General features: G+C 44.0%; 1 pseudogene; it reads left to right on the forward strand.

The window, feature by feature from the left end:
- The first annotated feature begins 12,187 nt into the window (after positions 1 to 12,187).
- LOC131411683 (lipid transferase CIDEC-like) lies at positions 12,188 to 12,682 on the forward strand (annotated as a pseudogene).
- The last annotated feature ends 3,290 nt before the right edge of the window (positions 12,683 to 15,972 follow it).

Below are 15,972 nucleotides of genomic sequence, written 5' to 3' on the forward strand. Positions count from 1 at the left end.
TTCTTAGTTTTGACACCAAAAGCATGATCTATAAAAGAACAAACTCATAAATTGGACTTCATCAAAATTAAAAACTTCTGCTCTCAGGAAGAACATGAAAAGACAGCCGACAAGGAGAAAGTGTTTGCAATGTATATATTTGAGAAAGGACTTGTATTTAGAAAATATAAAGACCCCAAACTCGATAATAAGAAAACAACCTTATTAAAACTTGGCAAAAAGATTAGAATAGACCTTTCACCAAAGAAGATATGTTAATGATCAATAAGCACATGCAAAAGTGTTTAACATCATTAGTCATTAGGGAAATGGAAATTAAAATCTCAGTGAGATACTACTCCACACCTATTAGAATGGCTAAAATTAAGAAGACTGACCATATTAAATGTTGGCGAGGATGTGGAGGAACTGGAACTCTCATATACTTCTGGTGGGAATGTAAAATGGTTCAATGCTTGCAAAAACAATTTGGAAGTTTCCTAAAAGTTAAACCATACACCTGTCATATGACCAGACATTTACTTCTAGAGAAAAGAAAGTATATGTCCATACAATGACTTGTGCACAAATGTTCACAGCAGCTTTATTTGTAATAGCCCAAAACTGAAAACAATCAAATGTCCATCAACAAGTGGATGAATAAACAAAGGGTGGTATATCCATACACAGTGTCACTTCTGCCATGCCACAAGCCTGCCCAGAATCAAGGGAAGAGATCATAGACCCCACCTCTCACTGCAGAAGTGACAAAGTCGCAATGTAAGAAGAGCTTGTGGGATGAGAGATATTGTTGAACATGCCAAAGTATATGATGTGTGTTCCCTTGGAAATATTATCCCCTTTTTTTTTTTTGTGAGGAAGGTAGCCCTGAGCTAACATCCATGCTAATCCTCCTCTTTTTGCTGAGGAAGACCGGCTCTGAGGTAACATCTGTTGCCAATCCTCCTTTTGTTTTTTTTTTTTCCCCAAAGCCCCCGTAGATAGTTGTATGTCATGGTTGCACATCCTTCTAGTTGCTGTATGTGGGATGCGGCCTCAGCATAGCCGGAGAAGCGGTGCGTCGGTTCGCGCCTGGGAACCGAACCCAGGCCGCCAGTAGCGGAGTGCGCACACTTAACCGCTAAGCCACTGGGCTGGCCCTATTATCCCTTTTTAAAGGTCTACATCACATGTGAAACTCAGAACGCAAAGAATCATTGTCCCATAGCTTGGTACAGTGCTCCTATTTGTTGAGAGCCCATTGACTAGAACAGCTCTGCCTCTGCTTAATGAAAGCTCTTTTCTGAGAGGCAGCAGTGTCTTCTATCATAAACTAAGTGTTCTTCAAGAACTACCTTAGCTCAGAAAAATGTGGTATAGGATTAAGGGTCAGTTGTGAAAATTGTAGTTAGCTTAGGTCAACAATCATCAATGTACTGTTTCCAGTGGAATATTTCTGATTGCCAATGACTTCTGTGCACAATGTGGCCAAACTTTTTGGCATTTTTTAGCTCTACAACCACTCAACTTTTCTAGAAGGCGCTCACTCTCTTCATGGTGATATTGCAAAAGGACCCCAGAAATTGGGCCTGAGGGGCTGTTAAACTAGCTCCTTAATTTGAAAATGGTAAAGGGAAAAAAAGAAACATCGAACTTGCCTTTCCGATAGGAACTGTTTTTTATGGTAACCAAATGGCCCAAGATGATGAGGAAAATATCTCTATTTTACCAAGGAATATTTACCAGTAATGTAGTAGGATTGATAGAATTAACAAATCAACATTCTGTAACATCTTTAACTCAGGCAACAAAGAGCAAGGGTGTTAAAAGCATTAGGTGTGTAGGTGATGGGAAACTGTTCATAGAGAGCCAAAGTGATTCCATACGGATTACTTCCTAGCTGCGAGAAGAGAAATGTAAGTCTCCCATCATGGGATCAGAAAGTCATCACCTTCATCCAGTGGTTATCTTAACATTACTAATGGAAGGTCAGCCAGATGTTCCATGTTTCCTGAGGTATACGGAGATAAACAACATTACCTGTGACGTATAGCCAAACTGGACTCCATCAAACTTTAATTTCCAGTTGATAGGAAATACAGAAAACAGGAGAACAAACTAATCAACACCATAAAGAAGTATGCAGAAAAATCCAAAAGAAAGCACAGCCCATAGCACATCTGGCCTGATCTATTTAATAAGTCAGTGTTAACAAGAGAGAGAAACTGTTGCTGGTTTAGAAGAGAAAACTATTATAATGCAATGTGTGGATTGATTAAACCAGAGGTATAGGACTTTTTAGAGATGACTGAGGAAATCTGAATATGGATTGGTATTAGAAAAGATAAAATTTTATTTATATGGAAAGGTAGGAATCATTAAATAAAAAATCTAGGTTATAAAATAACATGCACAGTATGGTCTGAGTTTTGGTATAAAAAATACAGAAATATATATATGCAAATTGTTTGTCTAAACTGAAACACTTAGGAGAATAAAGAGGGGCACTATTGATGCTTATGCCAGGACAACAGGTATAAACTGGGTCTTCCAGGCAAGCCAGGAGGAATGAGTATCCTACAAGCAGCTGTACTCAAACTGCAGTGTGCAGCAGCATTGCCTGGGAGTGGGTGGGTGGGGCATGTAAGATGAGGATTCCTAGGCCCCATCCTCAGAGATTCTGACCCAGGAGGTCTGAAATGGGCCCAAGAATTAGCCTTTTTGTAATTTGTGATTCTGGTGCTGGGACAGCTGAGGAAATGGAGCTTGGCCCAGAACTGTTTCTGTTGGCATCACCACTAAGCAGGGATTGGCTAATCTTTGAGGATTTGTTTAAATTTGCTTTTTTCTTTTCTTCTTGAGTGAACCTCTCAGAAACCCATCTTTTGCCCATTAAAGGAGACAGGAAAGCACAATGGTTAAATGAATGGCCTCTGCACTCTGATAGCACTATTTGAGTACCAGCTTTAGTACTTATTAGCTGTATGACACTGGGTATGTGTCTTAACATCTCTGTTTTCTTGTAGATAAAATAGGAATATTGATAGAGTTGTTATGAGGATTAAATGAGATAATACATTTAAAGCACATAATAAGTATCAATAAACAGTAGTTATGACTTAGTGTGGTTACTATTACCATTACTAAAAAGGCAGTGAATGCTCTGTGCTAGCCCTGGAAGTGTTATTTGTGTCATCTGATAGGGTGTCTCCTGGAGAGCAAAATGAACACCTTGTCCCTGACCCTTATGGATGATTCATAAATTGGTGAACAGCTTTTCACTGCACATCTGTTCCCTGACAGCCCCTTCGAAGTCTGTGGAGTAGTTGCCTGAGTCTTTGGGCATGGGAGCCCTACACAGCACACCTGCTTCAATATTGTGCTCTGAAATCTCCAGGTCTGATTACTATGGAATGAAAAGGGCAGGGACTTTTTGTTCTGAGGACACGGACTAGAGGGAGATTCTCCAGTCTTTTAAACTCATCCTTTCAAGGTACATTTTATTTCTTATCCAGAGTAAGTCTAAGAAGATTTTCTTGGCAACATAAGTATTGCTGCCCAATAAGGGAAGGTGATTTCCTTTTTAAGATTCCTGCTGTTTTCTTAGTAGGTGGAAACTTCTGTGTTCTGCAGAGGCTGTGTGCTGTTATTGTCCTTCCTGGGTTCATTCTTTCCATTCTGAGACTGGAAACAAAACATCCATAGGAAACAATTAGTATTTCTATCCCTATTTGTACTCATTTGGGAAAGTGGGGGGTGGTTTGGTTTTTTTTTTTTCCTCTTTGTCTTTTGTACTTTCCTTCTGTAACATTCTCACCTATGTGTTTTGAAAAGTCAAGATGCATCCTTTGACACATGGCCTGGTAAGATATTTGAAATCGGGACTGTCCTGAAAACTCAGGGGCTTCTGTTACTGTGTGTACTACCTCCTGCCGGAGGGGTCTGAGCCACTCTGTCCAAATACATGTGAGGGATTAGAAAGGATGCCCCAGGTATGTCCTACTTTACTCCATGCAAGGTGCAGGGGCAATTTTATCCTGAAGCTAAAGGAAGTTATGCTTCAATATCCCACACTTGCTAGAACCTGGCCTTTTCTAAGGCACTGTGAGGGAACCTAGTGCATGTGTTCATATGTTTTTGTATAAATAGCAAAAATAAGATATTTCTGTATTGTTTCCCATTAAAGATGATCTCAAAAACTTTATAAGGTTTAGGCCCTACAAATCTGGATCACTCCTGACAATCCTCTCTGGCTACAACTGGTGGATTTCACCTTTAAGTAACCAGATGGTAAGCAGCCTCAACTCCAGGCCAGGGCACACTGGAAAGCCAAGGATATTGCAGGAATGCAAGGACAAAGGAGCATTTGCCACCCCATTAGCCGCTGGATGCAGAGAAAACAGCAAGCTGGAGCACGACCAGACCTCCTGCGGAAAAACAAGTTACAGACTCGGGGGCTGGCAGAAAGAGTTCCTTCTTCAGAGGGGTAAGTAGCAAGTGGCATGAATCAGTTACCTGTTTCAAAGTCTTTGAGAGAAATTAATGACCTACTATTAAATTCTCCTCAAATAAAAATACCATTGCCGGGGCCGGCTCTGTGGCACAAGCGGTTAAGTGTGCGCGCTCCGCTGTGGTGGCCCGGGTTGGAGGTTCGCAGGCCCGGATCCCGGGCACGCACCGAGGCGCACCGCTTGGCAAGCCATGCTATGGCGGCATCCCATATAAAGTGGAGGAAGATGGGCATGGATGTTAGCCCAGGGCCAGTCTTCCTCAGCAAAAAAGAGGAGGATTGACAGATATTAGCTAAGGGCTGATCTTCTTCACACACACACAAAAATACCATTGCCTACGTGCTGTACCCCAAGCACCCTCAAGCCCAGGAGGGGCTGGGTCCTGCAGTGGAGAGAGCTCTGGAGTGGTCCTGGCCCCAGCCCCTCGGCCAAGTAACCATGTGCCTTTGGCTAAATTATTAATCCCTTCAAGCTTCACTTTGTTCATCTTTAAAATGAGCGTGTTGGATTAGGCAGCCTTGCTCTGAAACTTGAATAATTTTATAATACGGAGGTAGAATTTAAATGATTTCTCTAGTGATATAGGGGTATTTCCATGGGAAAATATGATGCACATGTTGAGAGGGAGATTGACATATGGAGAAAAATTGGACCATATGGGGTTAGGAAATTAAAAATTATCTCCCCTTGGCTCAGTAAATGTGCCACATATGAGCCTCTCATTCTAAGAACTGCCTTCCTTTTAGCAAATGGGAAGAAGACATGAGCATTTCCAAAATTCAAAGAATATTCATGTCATGTCAAATGTGTGACGTGTGTAGGTAGTGGTGTGTGTTAGGTTCTAGGAAGGAAATTTGTATTTAAGACATGTTCTCTGCTATAGGAGACTACAGCTAAAACAAGACTAGCCCAGAGAAAACAATTAGCAAACAAAGCTGATAAGATATAACCATAACCCATAATTAATGACGGACTGATTTGGTAAATAATGGTGCTTCCATTCTATGGCATACTATGCAACTATCAAATAGAATGAGCCACGTTTATATGTATTGAGTTGGAAAAGTGTAGAAGATATACTGTTAAGGGAAAATAAACAAGTGGTAGAATAATATGAAGAACATGATCATGTTTTTGTAGAATGCAAAAACAAGACTCTAAATAGGTGATTCTATGTTTGTATAAGCATAGGAAAAGTATGGAATGATACACACCAACATGCTAATACCAGTTACGTTAAGAGGCTGGGATTGGACAGAGAAGGAAGAGAGAATTTTTTTTTTATCTTTCTGTAATTCAGTTTGTTTAAATTGTTACAACGAGTGTGTATTATAATTTTTTAAAGTGCTTTTGTGGAACACAAAAAAAAACATAACCTATGTTTCCTCAGGCTTCACCAGTCTGCGGATGTATGTTGTGGATCATATAATGGTTATATCTTTCACTCTGCAGTACCCCTAGCCCCCCACTAAAATTCACCCTGTGATTTTGAAGCCAGCCCTCTCCTGTTTTGGGAGGGGCCTTAGCACAACACAGAAGCCGATGCCCTTCCTGAGGGGGCATTATCTGTGCTCAGGACTCTGTCAGAGCTACAAGATGGCACCATATTCCCTCAGATTCCCAAAGTCCCAGCAGCACCTTTGTTCTTCAGGAACGGGAATGCTTTTCCTCCCCCTCCCCCATCACACTTTGCTGGATGGTCACCAAAGTGGGCCTGCTTGGGCTCTTTGTGCACATCAACTCTTCTAGGCTGCTCCTATCCTTCTCCAGAATTGCCTGGGCCCCTCTACATGGGTTCAGCCTCCATGGGCATGTCCACACACAGTGAATGCTACATTGTATGTTGGAGGCAGAAATTCAGTGAAGGGAAAGACCTAGGGTCCAAACAGAGCTGTGGGGAAGGGTGAAGATAGGGGACATCAAATGTGTGAACCCTAACGCCAGCAATATTAAGAAAGTGGAATGAGAGTGAGAAAGAGAAAAGCAGCTGGCCTAGCACTACTGGCTAGTCTGTGGTACACTCTTGTTAGATATGAACGGTCTCACGGAACATCCACTTCAGACAAGGCCATTGTGTGACTGTGATGGCTCAAAACAAAAACGACACCAGTCTGTAATTATGTCTGACCATAATCAAAAACAAGAAATTGACTAGACCGCAAAATTGACCACCAAACATTCCCCTATCCTGCGTAGTAAGAGTAATAACTGCTGCTTCTTTACCAATTACAGCTGTAGGCTTGCTTCATTCCTCCCGCCTTATAGATGAGAATTAAGGTACCAATCATAGAATCATCCCTGCTTCCCGACAACATCCAATCCAGAGAAGCCCCACTTCCTTGAACCTTCCCCAGGATCACTGAACACAAGCTCAAATCCTATCATAAACCCTTTTTTACACCCTCTTACTGAGAGTATGCAGTCTCCTCATTGCAACAAGTCAACGAACCCACAGCTGACTATAGGTGTGTTCTCGGGGGTTTTTGGTAGGAGGGCACTGACAAGGGGCAGGCTCTGAGGTGGACCAGTGTAGTGGCATTGAAGGCAGAGGCCTAGGAGTTTCCACCCCGCCATTTACTTTCCCAGTTGTTGTGAGAAAGTCATTTACATATTTGCATCAGTTCTTGATGGTAGTATTAATTCATTGCCTGAATGAACAAGGTGTGTGAGGGTCTTTCAGAGAAAGATCTGACTTTGGCAGAGTATTTCTTTGGAAAGTACTGGAGAGTGAGGGCATGTTGGTGAGGTGGTGACAAATGAGGAAATGTTTGAATTCCAGGATGCCTTACCAATCTGTATTCTACCTGCACAGGCAACTGGTGTTGAAGAAAGAATATAGACTTAAGGATCAGTCCTAGCTCTACTGCTTAAAGGTATATGACTTGGAGCAAGTTTCTTATCCTTTCTGAGCTGCAGAGCTTGCAGCTGAGGAATGAAAAGAATATCACTTACCTCACAGGCTTGAACAGAGCGTGTAAATCACCCAGCACTCCCTGGTACGTAGGGTAGTGGGTACTCACCAAATGTGCCGTCTCTTTCCTTCACAGTAGGCAGTGGACAGCCGCTGTGGGTTCCTGAAAGAGAAGTGGCCCAAGGAGAGTAGGCATTTTAGGAAGTAGACCTGAAGGTGGTGTGCAAGATGACCTAAGTGTGGAGGGAGTAGGCAGACCTGGAGATGCTGGGACACTCCAGCTTGTGTGGCACTTGCTGAGCACTGTAGAGATTGCGTCACATTCTCACAAGCAACGCAATCGTCCTGGCTGGACATGGGCAAAGAATGAATGACAGAGGCATGCACGTAGAGTGTTTTATACAGCAAGCCTTAGTGGGACACGATAGAGGGAAGAAATGCTAAAGTTAGGGACACTTCTAGAAAGGCAACCAAACTCTGGGCTGGTTGGAACAGCAAGAGGAACAGATCCCCTCAGAGTGCAGCAGTCAGCAACGGGATGCCCGTTTCTAACAAATAAGTCCATGGGCCATAACATCTTCCACTTGTGGTTGTTGCCAGGGCTTTACAGTCACACGGAGAAGGTCTGCTTCAAATAGGAAGGGGAATGCTGATCTCTGAAAGTCGGTTTGGGCTTTCTTCCACATATTACTTTTTGAGTGACCAAGGCAGGCCATTCCACTTTAGCCTGAGGGCAAATGACTCCAACGCGGAGAAAATGGATGACGGATGTCAAGGGCTATATTTTGCAACCACTCTTTCCTCACCAGCTCCACCTGTGGTAGTTCCTAAATTTTATAGTTAATAATACCCCAGTGAACCCTCAAGTTAGCACATCCTTCACTTAGCAGAGAATCTTTAGATCTGGGGCATTTGTATTAAAAAGCAAACAAAAAACCAAAACCGCTGGTGATTTGTGAATGATGTAAAAAAAACTCCAACTTGCAAGTTACTTGCAAATGGTGTAAAAGAGAGCAAAGTCAAGGCAATAGCAAGTTGCCCCAGTGATCTGAATCATCAAATCAATCAACATTATTGGGCACCTACTTTCTATGAGGCTGGACACAGAGAAACTAAAAGATGAACAGGCTGATCTCTGCCTTCATAGAGTTTGTCATCTAGTGGGGAGGCTGACAAGTATATCAACAAATCTAATGCAAGGGCATAGGAAATGTGCCTGAATCATCATGGTAGTGAGAAGAAGGGGATGATTACATCTTACTAGAAGGATCAAGATTTTTTTTTTTCATTGAGGAAGATCAGCCCTGAGCTAACATCCATGCCAATCCTCCTCTTTTTGCTGAGGAAGACTGGCCCTGAGCTAACACCTATTGCCAATCCTCCTCCTTTTTTCCCCTTTTTCTCCCCAAAGCCCCGGTAGATAGTTGTATGTCATAGTTGCACATCCTGCTAGTTGCTGTATGTGGGACGCCGCCTTAGCATGGCCGGACAAGCAGTGCATCAGTGCGTGCCTGGGATCCGAACCCAGGCCGCCAGTAGCGGAGCGTGCGCACTTAACCGCCAAGCCATGGGGCCGGCTCCTAGAAGGATCAAGATTTTAAAGTTTGGATTTTAAAAGAAGAAGAGGATCTTGAGGAGTTCTTGATCTGGACTTCAGATTATCAACCAATAGACATAGACATAATGGTCACCTTCTTGTCCCTCTCCTGGAAGTGTGTGAATGTCCTGGTCCCTAAAAGACATATCATCTCCTGGACCTTCGTGTCTCTGGCTTGCTTGCCTGTAGCCTGATAGAAGGAAGGACTTGGGAGAGAGTCAACTGCTGTGCAGCTCTATTGATCCCTAAGGAATCTCATCCCCAAGGTGCACAGGCCATAGGAATTGGAGACCTATCATTACAGGAATTCTAACCCAGACACTGGAGAATAATGATCAGAAAAAGGGGGCACAAGTGTCAAAAGTGTAATTGTGCTAGATAATGCATTCAGCTTGCTAAAAGAGAATGGAGGAAATTGGGAATAATGTACGTAGGCCTAGATAGTCTCTCTGCTTGATTTAACATGGTCACATTTTTCCTGTTTTGAGAATGAGAGGAAGACAGATGCCCACTTTATAAATATAATAAGACAACAGCACTAAGATCTGTATACCACTGTTGATTCAGTGAGAGAATCCACTCAGCCTATTTAAACTACAACTGAGAGTAAAGTGTGTGTGTGTGTGTGTGTGTGTGTGTACACCTGGACTCCCTCGCATTTTAGTTTCAGTGTCTTCCTTTGCAAAATGGGTATACGTGTGTGTGTATTTAATATATGTACTTATGAAAGTATATATGTATATCTATACATAATATAATTATATATACATAATATATATAATATTATACACTATGCCTAGCACGTAGTGAGCACCAATAAAGTTAGTTGTATTTTATTATTTTATTTTATTTTTCTATGAATTATTAATTTTTGAAAACATCTTTCATTCAAACAAGAGAAAGTTGCACCTTTGGGATTTTTTGTAAACTTTTTATATGGAAATTTTCAAATGTTTACAACAGTAGAGAAAATAGTATAATGAACCCCCATGAACCCATCACCTAGTTTCGATAATTATCAACACATGGCCAGTTCTGTTTCATCTATACTCTATGTCCCCTCCCCCAGCCAGCTGCAAATCCAAGATCTCATATCATTTCATTTGTAAGTACTTGACTATTATAGAGTATTTTTTAAAGCTCAACATTTATTTCATATTGCGTCCATGCACAATCTGTTGTATTCATCAGTCCATAGGTTTCCGACGACACAAGAACATTTTCCACACCAGTGTTTGACACAAAAATTGAAACTGAATATTAAATCAGTAACGAAAACTTTGGAGCAGCAGTTTCTTTCCTGGAAAAGAATTTCCACTTCTCAAGAGATGTGTTCTCTCTAATGAAGGAACATTGCGTTCAGCCACTGGCTCCCTCCCAGTGAGATTCCAGAGGGTGCTCTTTTATCCACGGTGACCCATCCCAGGCTGAATTATCACAGTCAGGGAAGGAGATTTCTCCTGATTAGTCAGATTACTGCACTCAGCAGGATATGATCCATTTTAAGAAAGAAACAACTTCTCCAGACATTTGAAGGTTTTAGGATATACACTCAAAACTTCCAGAGGTGGGAAGGAACCATTGTCTCCCTGGAGTACTCCTTACAGCGCCAATGTCACTTTCACACTGAAATTTTAACCAAATTTTTTCCTCAAGGCACACACACACACACACACACACACACACACACACACACACCCCTGCCTAATATTCCTTACATTAAGAGCTCTTTGAGACAGACAGAAACCAGATCCGTAATCAGGTCCTCATTCAACTGTTTTTGAAATTCAGCATTATGGCTGTGTCACTACATACCAGTCTGATTGACAAACAATGCTAATACGATGGGAGGCCGGATCAGGCTGTACTTTGGGATATTTTTGAGCTTCTTTGGAGAAGATTATCTTATTTTCTGGTATTATAATAATAACAGTAGCCAGCATCTAGGCGTCTCAGACCTTGTAAGTAATAATTATATTACTGTTAATAAGGCACTTTTACACAAAAGACTGTAATTAATCCTCACAGCCCTGTGAAGTTGGTATTACATTATATATGTCGTATATCAATTCATTTAATTCCTGTCAACAACCCCATGAAGTAAGTTCTATGTAAATTATCTGTATTTGCGGATGGGCAGTGAGGTGATACGAAGGTTAAACAACGCGCACGAGGCCATTAAGCAGGATTTGAAAGCAGTCATTTAGACCCCAGAACCCACACTCCTTAAACAGCACCCTCTGTTGCTGCCTGTACCCATGCTGTTATGTACTGTTACATGGTCGCTAACAATTTCCCTCATCACAGTTTATTTTTTATTTTTAAATTGATTTGGGATTGGTGGGTGGGGTGGAAAATTTTTTTCAAGATTGTTCATCAGTTCTGCTGAAGCTGCCTGTCCCCCTCGGCCCCGGGCACGGGGCTGGTGTGATCGAGCCCAGGCAGGGAGGTGGGGCGGGTTGGTTCAGAAGGCCAGTTATTCCGGGTCCTCCGTCTCCTGACCGCCCTGGAGGGGCGCGCTGGCAGCCGCGTGCGCCACCTGGTGGCCAGAAGCCCGCAGCGGGCGCCTCCACGGCGCGCGAGGGCCCCTGGGCGGCACGCGCGGCCCTCGGCAGTCGGACGGGAGCTCTTGCCCGCCCGCGCCGCCCGGAGGCTGCCGTCCCGCGGGGACGAAGCAGAGGGCTGTCGGAGTCCTCGCAGTTACAGGCCCGGGGCAGATGGGCCTTTCCCCTTTGTGTGGAGCGTCCTGTCCCGCGAAGCCGGCCTCAGGAGGGCAAGCTGGAGTCCGGGCCAGGGAGACTGAGAGGGCTCCCTCCAGGCCCGCGTGGGGCCGCCTCCCGCCCGGACAGGGCCCGCTGTCCCAGCCCCAGGCAGGCTCACCTGTGAGGAAGTGGGAATTGAGTTGAAAAGGGGGTGGTTTTGCCTAAGGACTCTTAAAATGAGCTCTTGAACATTTACAAGTACTTAACATTCATGTATTTATATATATAGGCATATGTTTATTTCTCTGTATCCTCAGTTCTTTCCAGAAAGGGTATTAACGCTAGAATTACGTCATACAATGTTATTTTTTCCTCACGACAGTCATCTTAGGCTTGTGAAGAGCACAGGTGTGATGGCCCCCCAGAGCCCTCACCTGTGGAGTAACCAGTGCCAACCAGAGCTGTGGAAGGGTATCTGGCCAGTCTTGAGGACCTCCTGCCCAAGGTCTGAGACACCTTGATGCTGGCAGACAAGCGCTTCCCCCGGTGCTGGAGGAAGATGGCCCCACTGTAGAGACAGAAGAGTAGTTTCCGGGCCTGCAGAGGGCATGATGCTCCAGAAGGTGCGGCCTCCATCACAGCAGGAGTCTAGGTACCAACTCTCCCTCTCCCATAAGACTGCCAAGAAGGTCAGTGAGGCCTGTGTAACTTTCTATCTGCACAAGGTGAACCCGCAGGAGTTCATTGGCTACCTGAGCCTGAAGGCAACTCTCTATGGCACATGCTCCCTTTCCTGTGGTCTGCACTGCACATCCTGACGGAAGCTCTTCACTGGGCCTGCTTCAGCACACAGGCCACGGGCTACGTGCTGCTCAGCACCTCCTGTTACATGCAGCAGGTCCTACATGCCACAGAGGAAGGGCAGCCCTCCAAGGGCAAGGCCTCATCCCTTATCCAGACCTGCCTGAAGATACTGCAGTGAAGGCCCAAGTCCATGGAGGCCTTTCTTGGCCAACGACTAGACTGGCCATCTAGTTTACTTTGTGAGTACTGTGTTATTGTACTTAAGGGCACAACTCTCCATGAAGAGGCAGGGTCTTATCTGCAGGGTGAGGCCATTCATTATGTCACTCTATTAAGGAGGAAGAACATTTCTCAAATCTGAATCTGAGATCTGAGCAGGGAAAACTTGGGCAGGCTGCAGAGTGGGTGGTCTTGCTTTGTGCAGAGATTGAGGATGTCAAGATTGCCAATGAGGGGACTTTTGGGAGCTGGGCTGGAGGATGGTGCCCTCTAGAAAGAGGAACCTAAGGAGGGCACCTGAAGACTTGTATTAGATCCTTTAGGCAAGTATATAGGTCTCTCAGATGGTGAGTGAATTGGGTTAGAGCTTGTGAACTAGGGACAGATTAGCTGTATTGGAGCCAACCCACATACTGGCAAAGCCACTTAGGCTTAGAGAGCCAAGAGAAAACCAATGGATGAGGGAAGAGATGATGTCCACATTCAGACTACAGCTATGATAGTAGGCTGTAGCCCCTGGGCACCAGTGTGGTGTTGACTTGGTAACTGAAGTGAAAAAACCCAAAGGTTAGGAATAGAGTTGGGGCTCCTTAGATAGTCATCCCTTCTTCTTTGACTTCTTCTGACACTAAACCTTGCAGGATCTAGGTTTAGTTTTATTTAGGGAAAAGTTTTTTCTTGTAATCCATTGTTTCAATATGAGCCAATAGAGAAACTGGTTAAGAAGGTAAACAGAATGTTTGCTTGCATTAATAGCAGCACAGCATCTGGGCCAAGGGATGGAATCATCGCATTGTCCTATTGTTACTCTTTGCTAGTGGCAGATGGCTAGGTCGTGGCCAGCCATCATGGCTGGGTGAGCTTTAAGCACTCCTTGCCCTTGAACCCAAGTCCAGGCCAAAGGTAGGTGAAAAGCCTCTTTGGCCCCCTTTATCTGACCTTTTCACCTGGTTGATGGAAGGCCTGGGTAAAGGGACTCCAGCATTTCTCTCGGCCTAGAGTAGAGCTCTAGGCCAACCACTCCGTATCTCCTTTGCCTGGCTTCCCCTTGGTCCTGCTGGCAAGGGCAGATTCCCTCCCCATGCAAGAGGCCGTCCCTGTCTTGTTGGCAAGACCAGAGGCACGTGATTCCCAGGGATAGAGATCCTAACAAGGAGAGCAGAAAAGGTCAAAAGAATATTTGCCCAACTCTGTACCCTTGACCAGGTCCTAGCTGCCTCCTCTACTTGGGTAGATTAAGGGAGCCTTGAGCTTCCCCTCGTGGCTAAAGTGTGCCATGACTCTGGGCAAACCATCTCTTTAAAATGATACGTGGTCCATTAGCATACAGTTAGTTAAAAGGGCATCCTGGATGACAGGGCTGGGAGCCAAGAAACACTTGAAGTAACTAAGGATGTTTGGTTTCAAATAAAGAAGACATTCAAGGACCAATCTCTCTTTAAATATTTAGAAAGTTAGTGGAAGAGGAGATATTTATTCTGTGGAGGATTAAAAGGCAAAATTGGGACCAAGGAATAAATTACTAGGAAGGAATAAATTACTAGGAATAAATTACTACAAGAAATAAATTACTACAAGGAATAAATTACTAGGATTTTTGCCTCAATATTAAAACTAGCCCCTGGAGATATTCAAGAAGTGCTGCTGACCACATGGCAGTGCCCTAGGAAGGAACCTCCTGGCTGGAAGCCCACTCATTCCTGCAAGCCCTTGTTGCAGGCTTTCTGCAGTCCTATTTTCAGTATTCTGCCTGTGATGGTGACTAGAAACAGTCACGTGTCCTGGAAACTCCAGTATGCTCACATTCACTCCACACCCTCTACAAGGCCTCTTGCTTTTGGAAACAGAATAAGGATGTATTGTCTAATCATATCCTGACTCATGCTTTGTAAAATATGGGCAAGATGATAGAGTTTCATCCAACTCTGAAGGTCTGTAACTCCCTATTTAGCAGATGAGATTAAGGAATCACCTTAGATTTCCTGGTGAAGTAGTGGCAGAATGGAAGCTAGAACCAAGGATCTGACTTCTCTCTGGATGTTTTTTTTTAATTTTATTTATTTTTCCCTCAAAGCCCCAGTAGATAGTCGTATGTCATAGTTGCACATCCTTCTAGTTGCTGTATGTGGGACGCGGCCTCAGCATGGCCAGAGAAGCAGTGCGTCGGTGTGCGCCCGGGATCCGAACCGGGTTGCCAGGAATGGAGCGCGCGCACTTAACCACTAAGCCACGGTGCCGGCCCCGTCTCTGGATGTTATTAGAGACTTTTATGAATTCTGGCTCAAAAGCGGCTAGCTTCCTCTGATGAGATAGGTACAAGAGTCATCTGATTTGGAACAAGCTTCCCCTGTTTAGCTCTGTCTGCTCCGTTCTGCAGCTCTTCCACTCATCCTCCCCTCCCTTTAACACATCTTCATAGTGATGGCTTTTATCTGTTGGTTTGGGATGCCCCTGGTACAGTATGAGATGAGACAGAGCTTACTTCTGGGTTGAGCTGGTGGTTTTCCAAAGATGAGCTCTCCTCTGTATGTATATCCACCTTTGGCAAGGACAAGCCCTGGTGTCATTTAATGTCCCTATGCTACTTGTATATTTGGAGAGTCTGCTATTGCCTTAGAGGCTGTAACTCCTTGAGGGCAAGGAACACAGAATCATTACTCTGAATCTCCAGGCAGCTAATCAGGTGTTACACCCTGTGGGCATTTGATAGGTATTTGCTATTTGCTTCTCTTCTTCTCCCACATGAAATCTCAAGATTCCATCATCCAGGGAGTCAGTTCCACCTTGTTGCTCCTCCTCCAAGCTCAGCTTCAGGAGATAAGGCTTCAGAAGGGGAGTGTGTCTTCCCACATATGGCTCTGTTTTACACTTAATGTGTTTATTTGAGTACCTAGATACCATGGGGATAGGTGCCATAGAAATAGAAGGAAAGAACAGGGAGGTAGAACAGAGAAAGGAAGGACCCAGAACACCAGGGGGCTGGAAGCAGTGTTTTTGTGACACCAATGTTTATTTTGAGCTGGCAGTATTATGTATCATGTCCTCTGTGCACAGCCTTTCTCCCCCGGGAATGTAAATACTGTCTGCTTTCTTATGTACTTATGTTGTTTGGGTCTCAAGAGGAGGAGAAATGCTGCATTCAGCGTATAAAGACATACACCATTGTCACTATTTCTTATGTTTATGTGTCACTTGACACTTTTCAGTGCAGGTTCACACACACTACTTTCCTCATTTGATCCTATGTCA

Source organism: Diceros bicornis, chromosome 12 (assembly GCF_020826845.1).
Source record: "Diceros bicornis minor isolate mBicDic1 chromosome 12, mDicBic1.mat.cur, whole genome shotgun sequence".
NCBI classification, from domain to species: domain Eukaryota; kingdom Metazoa; phylum Chordata; class Mammalia; order Perissodactyla; family Rhinocerotidae; genus Diceros; species Diceros bicornis.